This window comes from Ambystoma mexicanum, chromosome 9 (genome assembly GCF_040938575.1).
Source record: "Ambystoma mexicanum isolate Mex_15411 chromosome 9, UKY_AmexF1_1, whole genome shotgun sequence".
Lineage (NCBI taxonomy): Eukaryota > Metazoa > Chordata > Amphibia > Caudata > Ambystomatidae > Ambystoma > Ambystoma mexicanum.
The window spans coordinates 780,986,910-781,009,476 of NC_090931.1; positions in this window are offsets into that span (position 1 = coordinate 780,986,910).

Below are 22,567 nucleotides of genomic sequence, written 5' to 3' on the forward strand. Positions count from 1 at the left end.
TACCAGAACTTAAACTAATCACCTCGGAAGACATTAAACTGGTGAATTACATTCATAGATTTAGAAATGACTATGTTCGCCTAGTCATTCCCTCACCCCTGGTAAGGTCTTTGCTTCTTAAGGAGGCTGAACAATTACAGATACGAGGCCTTGATATTTATGAATATAGAACAACCAAACAGAACCCTCTTAGTACGACACAGAAGCGGGCGTCCTCAGAGGGGGGTGATCAGGAGAGAATTCTGGGTAATGTTGCTTTAGGGGGTAAAAAAGATCTGAATAAACAAGAGTGGCGATGGTTGGCTTTATCCTTGAGGGAATCGATTGATTCACTGAAACAGCTAGGCAGACCTCTTTAGCTCCTGTGACAATCTAAAATGTGTGAGTTGGAATTCGCGGGGCAGTTTTAACTTATTGCATAATGATGAGTTTATGAGATATCTAGGGGCGTTTGATTTTATTCTCCTACAAGAGACATGGTCTAGAGTTCAGTTATGGTTTTGACGTTACCTCTGATTGTGCCTATGGTAAGAACAGGGGTCGCCCGAAGGGGGGTTTGATGATTGCTGTAAAAATGGCTAATAAAATGGTGAAAACTGTGGAATGGACATGTCTACATCATTTTTTAGCAGTCTCTGGGTGAAAAAAATAATGTCTTTTCGGTACTCATTATCAATGTGTACCGGAATCCTAACAAACAGTCTGACCACTCTCTTGAAAAAGAGCTTGTCAATTTGGGAGGCATAATGGAATTGTGGCTAGAATGCAATTTAGGGGGACAGATTATAATCGCAGGGGACTTGAATGCTGTTGTAAATAGCGTCACGAGAACGCTGCGTACCTGTTCGTCCGGTTGGGTTCCTTGGTGATGAGGCCAGACTGTCAGATGATCCGGATAGACGTGACTGATGACGCGGGGAACCAGCCCAACACCAGCCCGAATGGAACCGGATTGGAGGTGAGCCGGCTCCCAACGCCACGGGTTGGCTCACCCCTGATTGAGTGGCGTCAGGACAGTGCAAGCACTGGCAGGGGGAGCCTCTGAGTAGATGGTCCGGGGTCCTTAGTGGGATTCCGACGGAAGGCAGGTCCGGGGACTGGAAGCAGAACGGTCCCTCCAGGGACGAGGACAAGGAACAGGAAGAGCAGGCTGGTAAGGAGAGGAGCACGGAACTAGTGGGGTAGACTCAGAGCGAATAACAAACAGGAAGGACTGAACTGGGACCAGAACCAAGGAGGGCGAGCGGAACCTCTGGAGCAGGAAGGAAGGAGGGAGATGGAGCGAGACAGGAGAGGGTGGAAGGCAGGGTTCCCCAGGCAGAACTAGGGAAGGTGGAAGGCAAGGGTACCCCAGGCAGGACTAGGGAAGGTGGAAGGCAAGGGTTCCCCAGGCAGAACTAGGGAAGGTGGAAGGCAACGGGAATACAATGCAAGGCAGCAAAGACACGATCCAGAACAAACCGCGTTGAGACGCGGTTTGGAAAAGGATCAGGGCTCCTTAAATAGGCCCGCCAGCACCTGGGAGGCTTGCAACGCAAGCCGTGCCGTCTCCCAGGCATCGGACACCCCACAACCAGGCTTGAGCCGCATACCCTCCAGAATCGAGCATCCTGCACACTGCGCATGCGCGAAGAGCGGAGAGCGGGCGCCCGCGCATGCGCAAAGTAGTGCACGTAGGAAACCCGGAAGCGCCCGGGACCCAGGACACCCCCGGACCCTGAAGCCGAAAACGAGGATACAGCCTCCAGGACGGGGAGCGCCGTAGCGGGTAAGGAGACCCCAGGACGGGCGGCGTGACACTATGCCCCCTCCCAGAAAGGCCCGGGGCCCCAGGCTTCCAGGGAAAATGAAGAAAGTATTCACGAATAAGCCGGGGAGCGTGCACATTATAGTGCGGCTCCCAAGTGCGATCACAGGTGGGATAACCCTTCCAATCGATCAAGAATTGGAGCACACCCCGACGTATCCGCGAATCACAGACCTCCTGAACCTCAAACTCAGGAACCCCCCCGTACCAGAACAGAGGAGGGCCGAGGACCAGAGCGTCGAAAGACATCCTTCACATAGGGCTTCAAAAGGGAGACATGGAAGACAGGGTGTATCCTCCAAGTGCGGGGCAGCACCAATCGAAAAGCCACCGAGGACAAACGCTTGGCAATCTTGAAAGGCCCATAGAACCGGGGTGCCAATTTAGTGGGCAGATTACGAATAGGTAGATTTTTGGAAGATAACCAAACCAGATCGCCCACCTGGAGATCGGGTTCCGTGGTTCGGCCCCTATCAGCCTGCTCCTTCATGCGCTCACGAGTCTCCGTAAGGGTTCTCCGGGCCAGGACATGTTGTTTCTGTATATTGAAGACCAAGTGATCCGCAGACGGAACAGAGCTGGGCACCACAGGTGAGAAAGGAACCAGCTTGGGATGTTGTCCAGCTGAACAAAAAAAAGGACTGATGCCGGTGGCAGCATGGGCCGCATTGTTATAGGAAACTTCCGCCAAGTCCAGGTACTTTAGCCAGTTTGACTGAGTGGCATTGGCATAGCAACGTAAGTATTGCTCCAGGGTTTGATTCGTCCTTTCGGTCTGACCGTTGGTGTGAGGGTGATAGCCTGAGCTCAAGGCTCTGTGGATACCTAGATGACTACACAACTGACGCCAGAAAGAAGAAAGAAATTGTGAACCACGATCAGAGATGATCTTCTCAGGGAGTCCATGTAACCGATAAATGTCGTGTAGAAAAGCCAAAGCCATCTGGGAGGAAGTTGGGATCTTTATGAAGGGAATGAAATGTGCATATTTAGTGAAACAATCCACGACCACCATGACACAAGTGTGATCTGCAGAGGGCGGAAGCTCAACAATGAAGTCGATGGCGATAGTATGCCAAGGGTAGGGAGGAGTTTCAGTAGGCTTAAGTAGTCCCAAAGGCTTTCTTCTGGGTGTCTTCGTCTGGGCACAGATAGGACAACTTTCCACATATGACTTTACTTCTTTGGCCCATCCAGGCCACCAGAATTGTCTGGAGATCAACTCCTGGGTGGCCTTGATACCACGATGACCAGCTACTTGAGAATCGTGAAAACCATGGAGAATGTCCAAGCGAAGGGCAGCCGAAGGTATGTATAATCGGTTCAGGAAGAACAAAAAACCGTCGCGTTCACAGATCTGGGGTTTCTTCAGCAGATCGACACGTTCCGGATCCCTCAAGGTCTCTTGAATGATCTTCTGGAGATGTGGAGCTAAAGTTAGTAGAAAGTGTTTGGGAGATATCATAGGCGTGTCCAAACCGGTTCCCACTTCTTCCTTGTCCAAGGATCGAGATAAGGCATCTGCCTTCTGGTTCTGGGAGCTAGGAATGTATGTGATTGTAAAATCAAAGTGAGAGAAGAAGAAGGCCCATCGGGCTTGGCGAGCAGTGCGACACTGCAGTGTTCGTAGGAACTGCAAGTTGCGATGGTCGGTACAAACTTCTACAGGGAAACGACCACCGAGTAAATGATGTCTCCATTCTTCAAACGCCGTCTTGATGGCCAAAAGTTCTTTTTCAATGACTGCATAGTTCAACTCACTAGAGGTGAGTTTCCGAGAGTAATAGGCCACAGGATGTTCATCGCCAGATGCAGGATGTTTTTGCAGTAGGACCGCTCCAACAGCGAAGTTGGAGGCATCTGCTTCGATGACATACGGCATCTCATCGTTAGGATGACGCAAAACAGGAGCTGTACTAAACGCTGTCTTCAAGCACTCAAAGGCTGTCGAAGCCTCTTGATCCCAAAGGAAAGGTATCTTAACACTGGTCAGACGTGTCAATGGGGCCGTGACCTGTGAAAACTGCGGAATAAAGCGCCGATAAAAATTGGCGAACCCCAAAAACCGCTGAAGGGACTTCACGTCATGTGGTTGTTTCCAGTTCTGAATAGCCTTCACTTTGCCCAAATCCATGTGTATACCTGCATTGCTGATTACGTATCCCAGGAACTCCATGCTATTTCGGTGAAACGAGCATTTTTCGGCTTTGGCGTACAGGTGATTACGTGACAGACGCAAAAGTACTTCACGGACATGCGAGACATGTTCCTTCAGATCGTCCGAGAAGATCAAGATGTCGTCTAGGTAAACCCAGACCGAGATGCCAACCAGATCGCCAAACACGTTGTCCATAAACCGTTGGAAGACGGCTGGAGCATTACACAACCCGAAGGGCATTACCCTGTATTCGTAGTGCCCAAAGGGTGTTTTAAATGCCGTCTTCCACTCGTCGCCTTCTTTGATTCTAACCAGGTGGTAGGCTCCCTGGAGATCCAACTTAGTGAAGATCTTGGCAGAACGTAAGGACTCCATGATGTTCCGAATCAAAGGTAATGGGTACCTGTCCTTGAGTGTTATGTCATTCAATTGACGGTAATCGATACAGGGCCGCAGGGTCCCCTCTTTCTTTTTGACAAAGAACAACGGAAAACCGGCGGAGGACTTGGAGGGTATGATGTAACCCTTCTTAGAACAATCATCCAGATAATCACGGAGTACTTGTTTTTCAGACTGAGTTAGAGAGTATAACTTCCCATGAGGAATCACAGCACCAGGGATCAGGTCTATGGGACAGTCAAATGTCCGATGAGGAGGAAGAGGTATTTCACCGGGTTCCGAAAACACTGTACAAAGGTCGGCGTAAACATTCGGAATCTGGGACAGGGAACATAAGGCAGATGAGTCCTCTCCCGGGACTAAAGGGATCAAGGTTGTAGACTTCAAGGAGGTGTTGTGGCAGCAACATTCACGGCGGCAAAAGGCAGAAACAAATTTCAAAGTACGGGACTCCCAATCGATTGTAGGATTGTGTCGCAAAAGCCAAGGCAGTCCCAAAACCACAGGATAAGATGGTGACTTGATGACGTCGAGGGCTATCCTTTCTTCATGCCCCTTGACCTGTAACAGCATGCCGATGGTATGCAACCGAATGGGACCGGAAGCTAAGGGTGTACCATCGATGACCTCTACTGGTATAACCGTTCTTCTAGTAAATAAAGGCATACCAAGGTTGATGGCAAATGCCTCATCAATATAGTTTCCGGAAGCCCCGCAATCTAATAGACCCTGGACATCAATCGTCTTATCAAGCCACTTCAAAGTGATCTCTAGAATCATCAAGACGGCAGGCTGCATTGGAGGCAGTTGTAACCCAGGGCTGGAAAGGTCTGAAAGCAAGAAAGGACCTGTCGTAGCCTTTCCCTTAGACGACAGGTCTTCTAGTTTCCCCCTTTCTTGATAGGACGTAGAGGGCAGGTTCCCAGAAAATGTCCAGCGCCTCCACAATATAAACACAGTCACCGACTTCTTCTGCGTTTCTTCTCCTCTTCCGATAATGGGCCCCTTACAGCTCCCAGTTGCATTGGTTCTTGGGTAGCATCCGAAGGTGCTGATATCCCAGTAGGAAAAGACAGTGGTCTGAAGTTTCCTTTCTCAAAGCGTCGTCTCTCTCCTTTTCTCTCGGTCAACCTCTGGTCTATCCTCAGAACTTGTTCGATAAGTTTCTGTAGATCATCAGGTTCCGGTATGTGCAACAATTCATCTTTGTATTCCTCTCTTAATCCCCGGTGAAACAAGGTCTTTTGCGTTACCTCTGGCCATAAGGAGTCAGTTGCCAATTGACGGAAACGGCTGATGTAAGAGATGATGTCGGTATTAGCTTGTTGTAGATCCATCAGTTGGTTCTGTGCTGCTGAGGCCAGATTGGGGGATTGAAACACTTCCAAGAATGCTTTCTCAAAGGCTAAAAAATAATTCAGGATTGGGTTATTAGTAACGACCAAAGGAGTTGCCCAGGAAAGCGCGTTACCAGATAAGTTGCCCAATATGTATCCGATCTTGGCCTTGTCATTGGTAAAGTGAGATGAACGGAAGAGAAAGTGTATGCGGCAATGATTACAGAATTCACCCACACGGCGGGGATCTCCATCGAACTTGATGGGAGCTGTGTGAGCCATGGGACCTTCAGGTTGAGGAATGGCAGCAACGTTCTGTGTCACCATTTGGCGTAAGGCTACATTTTCCTGACGGAGTGCCGCCATCTCGGCACGAAGCGCTTGAAGCTCGTTACGAAGAGCCGGATCCTCTTCCATCGTAGAGTCCGAGGTGTCAGAAGACAGGCGTCTCAATCTGTTGTAAATAGCGTCACGAGAACGCTGCGTACCTGTTCGTCCGGTTGGGTTCCTTGGTGATGAGGCCAGACTGTCAGATGATCCGGATAGACGTGACTGATGACGCGGGGAACCAGCCCAACACCAGCCCGAATGGAACCGGATTGGAGGTGAGCCGGCTCCCAACGCCACGGGTTGGCTCACCCCTGATTGAGTGGCGTCAGGACAGTGCAAGCACTGGCAGGGGGAGCCTCTGAGTAGATGGTCCGGGGTCCTTAGTGGGATTCCGACGGAAGGCAGGTCCGGGGACTGGAAGCAGAACGGTCCCTCCAGGGACGAGGACAAGGAACAGGAAGAGCAGGCTGGTAAGGAGAGGAGCACGGAACTAGTGGGGTAGACTCAGAGCGAATAACAAACAGGAAGGACTGAACTGGGACCAGAACCAAGGAGGGCGAGCGGAACCTCTGGAGCAGGAAGGAAGGAGGGAGATGGAGCGAGACAGGAGAGGGTGGAAGGCAGGGTTCCCCAGGCAGAACTAGGGAAGGTGGAAGGCAAGGGTACCCCAGGCAGGACTAGGGAAGGTGGAAGGCAAGGGTTCCCCAGGCAGAACTAGGGAAGGTGGAAGGCAACGGGAATACAATGCAAGGCAGCAAAGACACGATCCAGAACAAACCGCGTTGAGACGCGGTTTGGAAAAGGATCAGGGCTCCTTAAATAGGCCCGCCAGCACCTGGGAGGCTTGCAACGCAAGCCGTGCCGTCTCCCAGGCATCGGACACCCCACAACGAGGCTTGAGCCGCATACCCTCCAGAATCGAGCATCCTGCGCACTGCGCATGCGCGAAGAGCGGAGAGCGGGCGCCCGCGCATGCGCAAAGTAGTGCACGTAGGAAACCCGGAAGCGCCCGGGACCCAGGACACCCCCGGACCCCGAAGCCGAAAACGAGGATACAGCCTCCAGGACGGGGAGCGCCGTAGCGGGTAAGGAGACCCCAGGACGGGCGGCGTGACAAATGCGAATTGCAATTGTGACAGGTCGATAGGGGATTTTGCAGTGGCCTCTGTGGGCGAATCTGATAAGGCTGCGGATAACCCTGTTTTACGGGGGGGCTTATGGACCCACTTTACTGAAATCTGGGGCATGGAGCCAATCCATAACGAGCATTATACCTGGAAAGCTAGAGGCTCACAATCAATAAAAGACATTGGGCCTCATTACAAATCAGGCGGTCCGGAAATAACGTGGTGGTAAACCCGCCGCCACCGTTGTTTCGGGACCGCCGTTCCCGACTCCTGCAGGCGGGAGGTGATGTTCCCGCCAGGTTTGACCTGGCGGGTTTAACACCGCCCGCCTGCAGGCGGACGAGGAAACACCGGCAGCATTACGAGATGCTGCCAGTGTTTCCATGATCCCCATTCCCATTGAGTACCATAGGACTCAATGGGGATTAACACCATTCCGCCTCCGTGATTCTCGGGAAACCGGGGTTGTAATGCCCCGGTAATTCCGGGAATCACGGAAGCGGAATGGTAATACGAGTCCGGCGGTAACCAGGTTGTTTTACCGCCTCAGTTACCGCCGGACTCGTAATGAGGCCCTATGTCTTTTTGTCCACTGCCCTTTCTGAAGGTCTAGATAAGTTTGAAGTAAAGGATTTGGGAAGCAGTGACCATTGCTTTCACATTTTTGAAATGAGAATTGATTCTTGTAAACCTCCTGTGACATACTATGTTCAAAATGTGACTGTTAACATCAGCGGTAATAGAATCAAATGGTGTCACAGATTAAATGATAAATTCACTGTCACCATGATTGGAGATTATGATTCAATGACAAACTGTGATCGGGCTGAATGTTATTCGGCTAGCAATTTTACTCATTACATTGAATCCAAAATATCAAAGCTGGTGGTTGATGCTAATAATTATACACATGTAAACAAAAATCATAAACATGCTACGGACACTGCTATCCACGAACGTAAGAATATCTACAGGAAGAAACTTAGACAACAAAAAAAACTTGGTTTAGCTGATTCTCTTGCTTTGTTAGAGAGGAAAAAAATACAACAAAGATATAAAAACTGGGTAATCCCTCACAAAGGTTGCCGTTTTCAATTAGATGGGGAAGCTATGTTAAAATCTCTCCGTGGTCATAACTGTACTAATTTTTGGACATTAAATTAATGATCAAGAAAAATCTCAGAAAGATGTCATGTTAAACCCTATTTCCGAAGACTTATGGTCAGGCCACTTTTCTAACCTGTACGATGAAAGTAGGATATCGGAAAATTGTAAAACCCTGGTTAGACCAACATGGTCGCTGCGATTCTCGATGGTGGACATAATCACACTAATTAACAAATCCAAAAATTTGGGTGCCACTGGTCCAAATAATCTGTCCAACAAACTTTTGAAACTTAACCCGTATTTTTGGGCTAAGGTTCTGTACACACTTTATACTAATATCATGATGCTTAAGGTCATTCCGCAGTCATGGAGAGTATCTATTGTAATTCCAGTTTTTAAAAAGGGGTCCAGATTGTGCCCCAAAAGTTATAGGCCGATAGCGATCGCTGATCCTGAATCGAAAATATTTGGTTCTCTTGTTTTACGGGAATTGTTAGATTGGATCAATGAAAAATCAATTTAGACGTTAAACACATTGGTTTTTAAAAAAGACTGGAACGGACTGTGAGGGGCTTATATTAAAATCTCTCATAGCAAAGTCCATTATATGAGATAAAAGACCTTTATTTGTGGCATCGATGGATTTAAGCTCTGCCTTTGACCTAGTGGATAGGGATCTTTTGTGGCAGAGATTACAAGATCTGGAAATCCCTTTACATCTGCTTGATATAATTACTGCCCTTTATACGGATAGTAGAGTGACAGTGCGTTTAAATACTGGGGGTCTTTTGTCCAAGGAGCTAATCATACCAAATGGTCTGCGCCAATGGTGCATGCTGGCCCCAACAGTCTTTAACTTGTATGTTAGTGGTGCAAATAAGGCTCTCAGTGGAAAAGGGCTTGTCTTCCCTAAGATAAATAATATTGAAATGTCATGGCTTGCGTACGCCGATGATTTTCTATTAATGGATAACACCAAGATTGGTTTACAGAGACTGCTTGCAGCCTTTGAGAAATTCACTTCCAACCTACAATTGAAAATTAATCCATCAAAGACTGTCATTGTGCGGTTTGGCAAACGAAACCTGAAAGAGAAGTCTATTGCATGGTTTTGTGGGAATAAGACTATTAAAGCCCAACAAACATTTAAATATCTGGGGTTTTATTTCTCTGGAACTGACTTTAATGTTCTGATAAAAAGTCAACTCAAATTGAAAGCGGACATTGCTATTAGACAGATGAGGGCGATTGATACTAGATACGGTAAGTTTACCATGGTCCCCCTCAAGGAAATCTACCTCAAAAAGATCATACCACGGCTGATGTATGGCATGGAACATTTTTCTCAAGAACTCTACGAATATCTGTATCTCATTGAAAGTAGAATATGGAGGTCAGTTTTTTCCACTTGCCTAAGTGTATACCATTGGAACTGGTAAGATACGAATTGGGTCTCCAATCACTTCATGCACACGCAATGTGGAAACGTATGAGTCTCTGGAGAAAATGCAAGACAGCGGCAGATGGCACTTTGTATTCAAGGGCTTTTCAAGAAAAGTCTAATCACTTCATACACAAACTACATTTAGAGACAACAAGTTGCCTCACCTCCTTAGGCATGTCAGTCATTACCCTATGTAATAATCCAGTAAGAATTAAAATCAGACTTATGGGTTTTGATTGGCAGAAGACAAAGCATACAATCTTGGAATCGAAATTGTATAAGTCAGCATGTTCCACTTGGAAGTGGTTTCCAGACATAGAAGGATACTTGACTCAATACCCGAGTAAATGTACGCGAAAAGATTACATGCGCTTTCGATTCAATGTCTTACCAACAAATCAGATCCAAAATATTAGGCAATGCAACCCAAATACTTGGCCCTGGTGTAGATTTTGCTTGAAAGAGGGCGAAAGTGAAACACTCCAACATATCTTGTAAGTATGTCCTGGCCTCAAGACTGAAAGAATTAGGTACTTTGCACAGTTTGTCAATTCCATCTATGATGTACATAGAGACTTTATATGGCATAGAATGCTACATGATAACACTATCAGGTTAAAAATACGAGTGACTACTTTCTTGCATAATGTGTGTAATCTATGCCAAGACGTACCGAAGCCTGTGGTCAGTTGAAATGTAATCGGGTCTTTGCCTCTGAAATCGTTCTGTGTAATCACTTTGTTTAGGTGGATTCGCTTTTGTTTAATTGTGATTATGACTGTTTGCATATGATTTTAATGTGTGCTTAGTGAATTTGGTTTGTGACTATGCTATTACTCTTATCTTGACAGTAGGATATTAGCTAATGTACTTTTATTGTTTGATTCTTTTTAATTCAAAGAAATGAATTTGTGACGTATTATAATCATATGTATTTTTGTAAAGGTTTATAAATAAACCAAAACAAATAATAAATATATATATATGTATTCCCTGCTGGCCTGCCCCCGCTCTCCACAAACCCAATCCCTGCACCACCTCCCACACACAATCCAAACCCCCAAACAAACACACCTGCTATTTAAGGGAATGTTCAGTGCAGTGCACTGAAGTGCAAGCTTCAACTTCTTCCTACACTTTTATTTTAAAAGGAAACCATTCCAGAACGCTTTTAAAAAAAGAAAAGTATAGGAACAGTGAAACTTAAAAATAAAAAGTATAGGAGCACCACTCCTGACCACTTCAACCTCTGACCTTGGTGAGTGAGGTTGAAGAAACTATTTTTTTACAACTGCTTGCCTTAACTATTTTCAAAATCAATTTTACTCCAAATTAAATATTTAAAATTCTTAACACTGTTTGCTCATGGAGCACATACATTCATATATAATGTACACCACACTATTCATTCCACCATACATTAAAACTTGCATTCATAAACATACAATGAACTCTTCTACACACAACATAGGTTATTCAAAACCATAGAAAGCTACATCAATAAATCATTGCCTAACACCTATATCTACTGTAAGTATGTGTCTATAGTCAAACAGCACCTAAACTTATATACAAACTTATGTGAAATCGCTTCTTCAACCTCACTCACCAAGGTCCATTTTGTGATTTTTTGTTGTCTATGCTACCCTGAACTCAGGTGGTACAGACTTATACTAAGAGTGGAGGCTTGTACTGCCTCAGTTGAATGGTTGTACTAAGCCCTTAGTTGGACTTTAGAAAAACTGTCCCAACAGAGGGGGAAGTAGGGATAACAGGGGAAGAAGGAATTGATAAGGCCCGGGAAGCATCCATCAAAAAGGAGGAGATTGGCCTGAGGATAGGACACTATTGGGTCTCCCCCATGGATGGTAAGGGGCAATGCTCCAGGATCAACTTCCTTAGTCCCTGGCATACCAGGGTTCCTGCTAGGGCAGGGGCTTTACCCAGGCATTTAACCTGGCCAGTGAAGGACTCTAGGGACTCCATCAACTTGAGCACCTGGTGTAGAGGTGTGCTCCAAAGGACATTGGCCCTCATTACGACCCCGGCGGTAAGTAATGGACATTACTGGCATGGCGCAACTAACGTGTCTGTGCTGGTCTGGAACAGTTAAAAGCGCTAAATTACGACCTCTCGGGCACGTGCATTGCGCCATGCCGGTAATGTAATCAGCGCCATACCGGTAACGTCACAAAAACGTCAGCTACCGGCATCGTATACTGTGCAAGCTGCACCACTGCCACCCTATCCACCGATATTAGCGAGCACCGCAAATAGCGGTGACCGCTATTAGCGGTGACCGTAAAGAAGCGGATCTGGAACTTACGCCATCGCACCGGAATGGGAAAGAGCACGGCGGCCATCTTTAAAAACACAATCCATTGCAATCCTCCACAACCAGTGCACATCTGACCCCAAGACCTGGAACAAAACTTCACCCACATCGAAGCATCCCCACAATGCCGAAAGTTGTAAAAAAATTGTGCGATCGGCAGCGGCAGGAGCGCTTCAGTCGGGAAGAGCTTACAATGTTGGCGGAAACGCTCCAGGAAAACGCAGACATCATATTCTCCACTGAAATGACCAGACCGGCAATGGGACGGAAAAAGGCCATATGGGAACTAGTTGCACAACGGGTCAGTGCAGTAGGAACAACACCCCGCACCACCAAACAGTGCTGGAAAAGGTGGGACGACCTCCGGCTCCGTGTACAGAGCATACTGTCGGCCAACCGAAACATGGGCATGGCAACTGGCGGAGGAGCAGACTCACCTACTAAAATGGAGCCGTGGGAGGAGATATGTGCCACAACGATTGGCATCGAGAGCATCGAGGGGGTCAGTGGAATGGAGAGAGGAGCCCCGACATCAGGTGACACAGGTAGGTGCCTCAAATTAAGCCATGCTAAACTCCCTGAGGTCCACTTACATGGGAATCACAATGTTGCCCAATAGGGTTAACGCAACACATCAGCAGAAGACTGCCAACAGGCATCATTGACCTACACCCTGTACACATACAGTATGCACACTCCACTGTAGGCACCCACATTCCTGCATGCTTAACCCACCCAAAAGGGAGACAACCTGTATGTCACTGCCTCCAAACTGCACCATCTATGCATCAAAATCATGGCAGTCATAACAATGCCTGCTCAATGTCCGCAGACCCATCAATAACACTTTCCCTCCTTTGCTCCACTACAGGCTCCCATTCGGACCCCGGCGAGGACGAGACTGGCACCACACCTGCCAAGAAGGCCAGGCCAGAGGCATCAACACACCAACCCTCCACCTCTGCTGGATCCAAAAAAAACCCACAGCAGCCAAAATTGACTGCCACAACACAGCCCAAGGCAGCGATGATCCCCAAGGCAAGCAGCATGGCACCACCAGCGACAGACATGCAACAACTGGTGGCCACTGAAGGGGATGTGTCTGCAGGAAGCAGTACAATTGGGGAGACTGTTGCCATTGCAGCTTGCTCTGACAGTGATGTGGGGAATGATGAGGATGACATAGAATGTCCCCCCACTGCCCACCCTCATTCCCCCTACCTGTCCCCATGTAGCCTGCACACTGATAACACACAGGGGCTATCCCCTGATAACTCCTGGCCAGCCACTCCATGCCCAGTGGGAGGTGTGGAGGAGGGGAGTAGCCCAATGACCCCGCCAATTGCATCAATCAATGCCCCACAATACCAACAGTCGCTGGACCAAATATTTACAAGGCAACACCAACTGTCCTCACTCCTCACACAGCATGTGGCCGATTGTGGAGGTGCCTGTGCTGAAATGCAAAGATGTGCCGAGACTGTGAAGGCAGCCATCCAATCCTCCAGCAAGGACATCTGTGCTGAACTTGCTGTGGTGCGGCACGTGCTCTCTGAGCTAGTACAGACAGTGAGGGACATGCGTCCCAGCGAGCAGCCGAGTACCTCCTCCGCTGCCAGTTCTGCCCCAAGCAGCCCCATCTGCAGGTCGGCCAGGAACCTGCGGAGTACAGGCAGGGGTGCCCCGGGGGCCGGCAGAGGGGGCTGCCAGTAGAGGCCACCCAGTGGATCAATTCCACATTAGGCACTGCGACACGGAGAGTTGAGGGGGGAGGGGGGAGTGGGTGTGTTGGGGAGTTGAGGGGGGAGAAGGGGAGTGGGTGTGTTGGGGAGTTGAGAGGGGAGGGGGGAGTGGGTGTGTTGGGGAGTTGAGGGGGCAGGGGGAGTGGGTGTGTTGGGGAGTTGAGGGGGGAGTGGGTGTGTTGGGGAGTGGAGGGGGGAGTGGGTGTGTTGGGGAGTTGAGGGGGGAGGGGGGAGTGGGTGTGTTGGGGAGTGGAGGGGGGAGTGGGTGTGTTTAATTGAATTCACATTTACAATATATTTTTTCTTGATCACAAATCACATGTGTGGACATTGCTCATTGCATATGTGTGATTTATTGGTGAACAGTCCACAGTGTCCATATCCCAGACACACACAGTGCCCCAATTGCCATCCCCATGTGACACCTCCCATCCGTGTGTGCTAGAAACATTGGTTGATCAGAGTCTGACGCATTTCACGCCCCTCCTGTGCATCGCTGCCTCCCTGAGGTGCTGCCCCATCCCCACCCTCCTCATCCTCATCGTCAGGTGGATGCAGTTCTGCGTCAGGGGGCAGGGGCACATTTCGTCTGATGCACATATTGTGCAGCATGACACATGCCATGACGATCTTTGCCACCTTCTCATGCCGGTACAGGAGTGCCCCACCAGACCTGCTGAGGCACCAAAACTGTGCCTTCAGTAGGCCGAATGCCTGCTCAATCACCACACGGGTAAGTGTATGTGCACGGTTGAAGTCCTCCTCGTACCTGTTCTGTGGGTTCCGGACTGGTGTAAGGAGCCACCTCTTCAGGGGATAGCCTGCATCACCTGTATGTGGGCAACAATTTATGTGTCAGTCATGACATCAAATCTCAAATCATGACGTGCCACCATGGCATGCATTAAACTCTTACTTTGTACCACTTTTACATGCACAAATGGATTTTGTGACCGGTATATGTGTATTCCTCTCATGGACTGTTTTGCATGCCATCCACCAATGTATGCAGGGGGGTCAAGTGCCTTGTGAGTGCCCATCCACTGTGTTCGTTCATGGTGTTTGTTTTGCTGAGCTGGCAGGTGTCCTGTGATATCAACGCTCTCGTCATGGCAACATTGCTGTCAGCCTCATGATGACCCCACTGAGCACTACTAATGTTGATAGGGAATTTTTTGGGGCCTCGGTGTCTGTGTAGTGGTGTATTGATGTGTTTGTCCATCATGTGCCTCCTTTATGCGCAGTTATAGGCGACTGGCCTTTCAGTTGATGGTGTTTGGTGCCGTGTATTGGCTGAAGTCATTACATGTAGGTGCATTTCGTTGAAGTCAATGTGGTCCGAATAGATACAATGCACTTGCAGATGGTTGTGTCATGGTTGGGACACACCTTAATTCACATGGTAGGGCTGCTTACATCGGGCATTATGTGTACAGGTGTCAGTTGACGTTTGTGCTGCTTTATGGTATGAGCTGGCTGCATTGCCTCTGCTACTCGCAGCCAGGTAAAGTATGCATCACCCCCCCCCTTTCAGCCAGATAAAGTATGCATAATTACCCCCCCCTTTTAGCCAGGTAAAGTATGCATCATCCCCCCCCCTTTCAGCCAGGTAAAGTATGCATTGGTACGTCAATCACCTACCCAATTCACATTTCCATGGCCATGACATGAGACTCACCGAGTAGCCAGGATCTTGGCCCTTCATGTCGCTCCATGTAGCGTGGTATTGTGGAGTTCCTCAGGACCATTGAATCATGGGTTGATCTGGGGAATCGGGCAAAACAATGTGTGATGATCTTGTTGGAATTACATACCATTTGCACGTTGATTGAGTGTAATAGTTTACGGTTGCGGTATGCTACCTCAATGGCATGTGAGACCACCAATTCCACATTGGTGCAGTCGATGGCACCAATGCAACCAGGTATGCCGGCTAGTGCATGGAAACCTACTTTGGTGTTTGCAATCTCCTGGGCAGACCCTGGTAAGGAAATGTGGTCTTCTGTGTGCTTGAGGAGGGCAGTGAGCACTTGGATCAGTGTACGTGAGAATAATGGTTGTTGTGAAATGCCATGCAAGTGCCCCACTATGTGCTGGTAGGTGCCTGTGGCCAGGAAGGGGAGCACGGACACGACCTTCAGTAGGGGGGGGTGGCGGTGGGTGTTTCTATCATGCTGACGATGTTGTTGTGTATCATGTCAGCTATGGTGGTGATGGTGTCCCGGTCCAAACGGTACACGGTATGGATCTGCCCAGCGGTGAGGTTGAATGGACTGGCTCGGATGCGTGGGATTGGGGTCTGCCTGCGTGGTGGCACTGGCTGTGCTGGTGGGGCTTGCTGGCCCTGCCTTGCCCTCCTTCTCCTCCTGCGTCTCCTCTGTGCTGCCTGTTGTTGTTGTTGTTGTTGTAGTTGTAGCATCTGCATTGCAATCAGGTCCTCCAGCCCCAACATTGCTAGTCGTATTGGAATCATTGTGGAGTGTGACTGGGTGTGGGAAGGGGTGGGGTGTGCTCTTTTTGTACTTGGTGAGTCTGTATTGCCTCCACCTGTGCTGATTCTGTGCACCTGTGGCAGCTGGGAACAATGCACATGGCCATTTACGGTTGGTTCGCGATGGCGGAATTAGCACCATGGCGGTAAGGTACTTAACGGCCTTTACGATGGCGTTAAGAGCATGTCCGCTTGGTTCGTGATTTGCCTACCTTTGCGCGATGCAGGTATTTATGGCGTGGAAGGTCGCGTGCGCGCGAACTTGGTGCTGTTAGCGGCACCGTTAACTATGATGCCGCTAATAGCACTTTCACGGGACATGATCGGACCTAGCGGAAAACGATGCCAGTATTCATTTACCGCATCGTTTTTCACGTACCGCCTGGGTTGTAATGAGGCCCATTGCCTATGATAAAGCAATGGTCGGGCGTACTCCCCTCACCCTCAGCTCAGCTAGCTACCTGAAGCTGATCCATGAGGGTAGTAAGGTGGGAAATCCAGTAAAATCAAAACACAGTGATCATAATGCTATACACAAATCCTTGCACAAAAATAACTGATTGCAAAAAAACTGAAACTTAGGCTAGCAAACTATACACTACCACAGGGAGTGAGAAAAGTAGGCATAGGGTAAGTAGGTAGGATAGGGAAGGTATAGGCACCCAAAGGTGATCTCAGCAGTGCCTCCAAAAAATGTAGCAGGGTGATCTTCCAAAGCACCTTATAGGGAGACAGGTGTAGGCGGGCACCCAATAAACAGCTTAACCCTTCACTTGTAACTTGACCCGCCACTCTTACCTGTCTCCAAACCCCCTCTCTCCTGGGTTCGAGATCACCCTGGTGTACCCCGATAGGAAGAAAGTAAGGGTAGGGAAGATCAAGAGGTTAGAGCAGGTAGGTTCCCCTAATAACCCTAAGGAGAAAACACAAGGTTAGAGTAAATGGAGCACAAAAGGAGAGGCAGACAAAAGGAATGCTGGCGTACGGTTCTTTTTAGTTGTTTAAAGTTTTCTTATATACTTTTCCAGTACACCAGCAGGGATTGGGGAGTTTTTTTAATAAAAAGGGGCAGAGGACAAGGCACTATATACAACTTAAGTTACTCCTAAGCAGCTGCGCTACTAATAAAACATAAAAATATAAAAACACCTTTAAAAATATAAAATGTCTTTAAAAATATATACAAAGTCTGTACAGTGCACTGTATTAAAAAAACTATAAAGACCTTACTTGCAGGACAACCTTACTTGCACAACAACCTGGCCAGGGCTGTCTCAAGGTCTCTTGCTGCTGCTCTCTTGATCTTCTGTCTTCCTCTGCTCCTGTGATGGCTTTTGGGGCAGATGATGGCAGCAGACGGCAGCAGCAGTGATAGGCAGCAGTAATGACAGGCAGCAGCGGCAACAGTGCCTGAGCCCCAAAGTCTTTATATGGGCTGGGCTCCATATGTCAAATGCAACCCAAAACTCAGAGGGAACGTGGGTGCCAGAACTCACTCCACCTGGGCCACGTCTGCCAGGTGTGGCCCAGGGAGTTCAGGTGGGTCACCTCGAAGGGGGTGGCCCTTAATTTAAGTTCAGCCCCCAGGTGGGGCTAAATACACATTTTGGTCATTAATGGGTTGCAGTGGTGTGACAGGAGGAAGTGGAGCGCCTGTAACCCTGTTGAAGGATTCCAGCAACTGTCACCAGTGCTCCGCTTGTCGTGGTTACTGTTTTTTCCTCTCTTTGGAGTAATGGGACCCTCGCAAGGGTCCCTTAGTCTAATGTTTTTTTTTCTCCCGGGTCCACGCTGCTGCTCGTGTCGGGGACACGATTTCATTTCTTTCCCCCATTTTGGGATCCCTCGCGCCAGGGATCCTTTCTTTTATCCTCCGACCAGGGGTTACGTTATTATTTCATTGGATAATTACCCCCACACCTCTCATTTTGTCCTATTACTTACTTCTGAGGTCCCAACCGCCATGTCAACCCATTTTACCTTTTCTTTATTGCCAATTTGTCCTGCCCCTCTCCAGCGAAAGCATATCACTCTCAGTCACCATCATGCATCAGTTTTATATTTCCTGCCACCCTGACAGGAACTCTGGTGTGTATCCTCTCACTGCTGTGCTTGATGGGCAACTGTGTGTGTGCCATTCTGCACGCCAGCTGCTGGGCTCTGGGTGGATGGAAGATGTAGGAGGTCCTCCTGGATCCCCCGCTGGAGGTAGGAGTCCAGCTAAGAGACATGCAGGATGATGGCATTCCCACTGAGCAAATACCTCAAGTGCGCCTAACCTGCTTCTTGCTGAGAACAGGGTCTCTGTCCACATCTGGGCACAGGTGGGTAGTGGTGGTGGGCTGGAGGGCCTGTGGCCGAGCCTTCAGCTGCCTGTTTGGTAGCCGGCTGTTGGCGGTCCAGCAGATGGATTCCTATTCCTCCATCCTGAGATTTTGCTCGAGTTTTCCTGTGCAGCATAGGGTGGAAGTCACCCTGGTGCAGTCTGTGGTGGATTACTGTGCCTCAGGTGTTTTCCGGGTCCAGGGTGCAAAATGGCTTTATGCATTCGGCTATTCAGCAGGCCCTAGCTGATCAGCTCTTGGTTTTGCGGTGACTCCCAGGAGCCGATGTAGGGCTGTTGGGCTTTCTGGGTTGTTCAATAAAAAAATGAAACACCACTTCTAAGTACGCTGTCTGGCTGCTGATGATTGTTGCACAATAGTTGTTTCTATTGGTTCTAGTTAGAGTTGTGCTGCCATGACTTTCAGTAAGCATATTGAGAGCAGTAGGCATCTGTCTTTGCCTGAGGAGTCTGTGAGCTTTCCCTCCTCTTCCCCTGCTAGGAGGAGCAGGGCCTGAAGAAAAAGAAGCGGTCTGCTGAATTTTGCAGAAGGCTTTGCGAGTGCAGGCGTGACTATGTAAGAAATCCAAAAAGGTGCTAGCAATTCCTATAGGCTAGGCCTCCTCCCAGGCAATTTAAGCATACCATCAAAAGTGGGCCTGGCTTTGTTTCCTAAGATTAAGGAAGAAGCCCCGAAGGACTGTGTAACATCGGGGCGGCCGTGTCCTGGTGCAGCCTCCCTACCATACAAATGAGGACATGGAGTCAGTGTTCACTTCTTGGGCTCCGACGCTCACAACGATGCTCCTGCAAGGACTGCTCCTTTTATTCAACGAACATGATGACGTCCTGCAATATTAGTTCCTTAAAGGGACATAAATAACAGACTGGAGGGAGACAAAGATGACTGTGCCTCTCTTTCACGTCTAAACGCTGTCCCTACATTGCCATAGAAGTCAGGAAAACCTTTTCTCCAGAGATGTCCCACAGGTCCCAATGCCAGGTGTGTGGCAGCCATGCTATGGTGGTTCTTGAGTGCCTGGGATACCCTTTCCCCATACGTGGGGTGAACAGGATTGTCAGGTGGGGTGCAATATGAAATTTGACTCTTATCCTCTCCCTTGTGGAGCAATAGTAACACCCATTCCCATGGAAGCGAAGAAAGCCTTGGCCATGATCCAGGAGCTTGTGTACTTGTGGTGAATAGAGGCGATTCTGGAAGTTCTCTAGGAGAGTGCTCACAGAGTTTACTCCATCTTTGTGGTCCTGAAACAGAACAGAAAATTCCAGTTGCTTCTAGACTGACGCAGCATTTCAAGATTGAGTCTTCAAAGTATTAATCCCCTGATAGGTGAGGCAGACTTTCTGTCATTCCTGGACTTGCAGGATGCTTACATTTGTGTGTTGAGCAAAAGGTAATATCAGAAGTTTCTGCAATTCCTTATAGCAGGGCTGCATTTCCAGTTTCAGACTTTGTCATTCGGCCCCAAAAACGGCACCAAACATGATGAGCCTGCTGTTTGCTCATCTTCACAACTTGGCGGTTCATGCTTTCTCATATCCGGATGACTGGCCAATCAGGGTTGCCTCCAGAGACCTCTTGCTCGAAAATGTGGAGATCCCATGCAGATTACTGCAGTCTCTGGGATTTCTCACCTGCAGCCATTGCAGGACATTCAGTACACTGGGGCTTGGCTTGGCTTTGGACTGCACAGGGGTGGGTATTGATCTCATTGGATTGGGCATACAGGTTCCAGGGTCTCTTGCGGGGTTTGGGGGAGAGGGGATCTGCTGTCACAGAACACAGTGACAGCCAGGGAGGTTCTCAGATTACACGGTCATATGGCAGGCAGCATGTTTGTGGTTCCATGAGCATGGCTCCACATGCACCTGTTGGTATATCACTCCCACAGGGGTTGGAGGATGCACTATAAGCACACAAGGCCAGGATTCTGATCAATACTGAGCTGAGGAAGAAACCTCAGTGCTGGTTGGACAGGGATGATTTATTTCGTGAGAGGGTTTCTGTTGTAGCAGACCTTGCCCAGCATAATTTCTTCAGTCGTTAATCCCTTTGGATGTGGAGTCATGTTGGGGGAGATGCAATACCAGGAGTGATGGGCTCCGCAGCAGGCCACATCTTGCTCCTACTGTAGGGAGCCAACTGCTCTTTTCAGGGCTTTACATTTCTTCTCACGTAGCATCAAAGGGTCATCAGTACAAATCAGGATGGACAAAACATCAGCTGGGGCCAATGTGAACCATCAAGGAGGGACTCAGTTCTGACAGCTGGAGGCTCTGGCTCTCAAGATGGTATACTGGGCGGAGCACAAACTGCTGTCTCTAAGGGAAACCATATAGAGGGAGTGGACAATGTCCAGGCAGACACGTTGAGAGGACTGTTTCCTCTTTTTGGATATTATGCCTGCTAGTGTGTTTAAACAGATTTGCCGGAGAATCGGTTTACCGGATTATAGACCTTTTTGCCTCTCCATAGGATGCTCAGCTTTCACATTTCTCCCCAGGTTCCAGTGTCAGGGGGCATGGGGAGTAAATGCCATTTCAGGATCCTGGCCAAAAGGGCTTCCATATACTTTTCTGCCTCTGCCCTTGATTCCAACATTACTGGTCAAGCTGGCAGTGGCCCTGCTGTGTTTACTGCCGTCTTCTTCATGCCCTCTCAAAAAATTTGATGGCATGAGCCTCTGGCATCCCATGTTGAGGGGTTTTAAAATTGAGAGTGAAGGATTGCAACTTCAAGTCTGACTACACAACTGGGTTAGCCATTCGAAAATCCAGGATGCTCCATGCTGAAGGACTATGATAAATAATAGAAGAACATTTTGCACTTGTGTGCTATAAAGTCTGTGCAAGCTATTGGTTGTTTCATTCCATCAGTTCTGCAATTCCTCCAGGAACGTTGGGAGATGGGCTTGCTCATCAGTGACAAATTAGCTAATTGGGCAGCTTTTAGGTATCAGGTGGTAATGGTGTATTCCAACTCTGCCGACATGACATCAACAGTACACGCAGGACTGTCGCATTGGAAAAGGCGATGCTTTCTGCGTGCAGATGGAGCACCAGTACAGCATGTGCCATTATTAGACAGCCGATGGAAGTCCAAGTGCATCTATGAGTCTATCACCGTAGTTAAGTGCACAGCACACACTATAGGTGCAGACATGATTTCCCGTGGCAACAAGGCCACTGATCTAGAAGCAAAAAGGGAAGAACATTTCCAAGAGGTTTTTGACATTGCAACTGCACCCAAAAAAAATGCACATGTACGCAAAATTGCGATGAAGGAGGGCTTTATTACATTACCCATAGGGCAAATTATCAAGTTACCGGGGAGGGCACCACCAGAAGAGCAGGAGTTATGGAAGAGGAGGTGATGCTCATTGTCCCCAAAGAAGCAATGTGGTGGCAGGACAGAACTCGAAAACTGTTATGCCTCTAGAGCTACTTACAGTAGCTCTAGAACAGTTGCATTACCCAGCACACATAACAAGGGAATGTCTTGCAGTACTGATTTCAGAGGAGTGGTTTGTTCCTAACATGAATGAGCACATCACAGGTTTTGATGTTAACAGTTTGGTATGTTAACACTTAATTGCTGGTCACACTCTGGGAAGGGTAAGAGGAGCAATACCCTTCCCTTACTGGGCCATTTCTGCATTTGCATATAGATCATATAGACATTGTCCCAAATTGTAATGGCTACAAGTATACGATAGTAGTCGCATGCTCCTTTTCACCGCTGGATCAAAACAAGTCTATACACACATCCAGATGCCACATCCACCGCAAAGTTCATTGCACATAAGGTATTTCCAAGGTGGGTAGTGTGCATGGACCACACTTTGCAAATTAGATATTTGAGCACATCACCATCCTCTTGGGGAAAAAGCACTAATTCTTATTGGTCTATCATCCACAAGTAAACAACATTTGTGAGTGTCTAAAC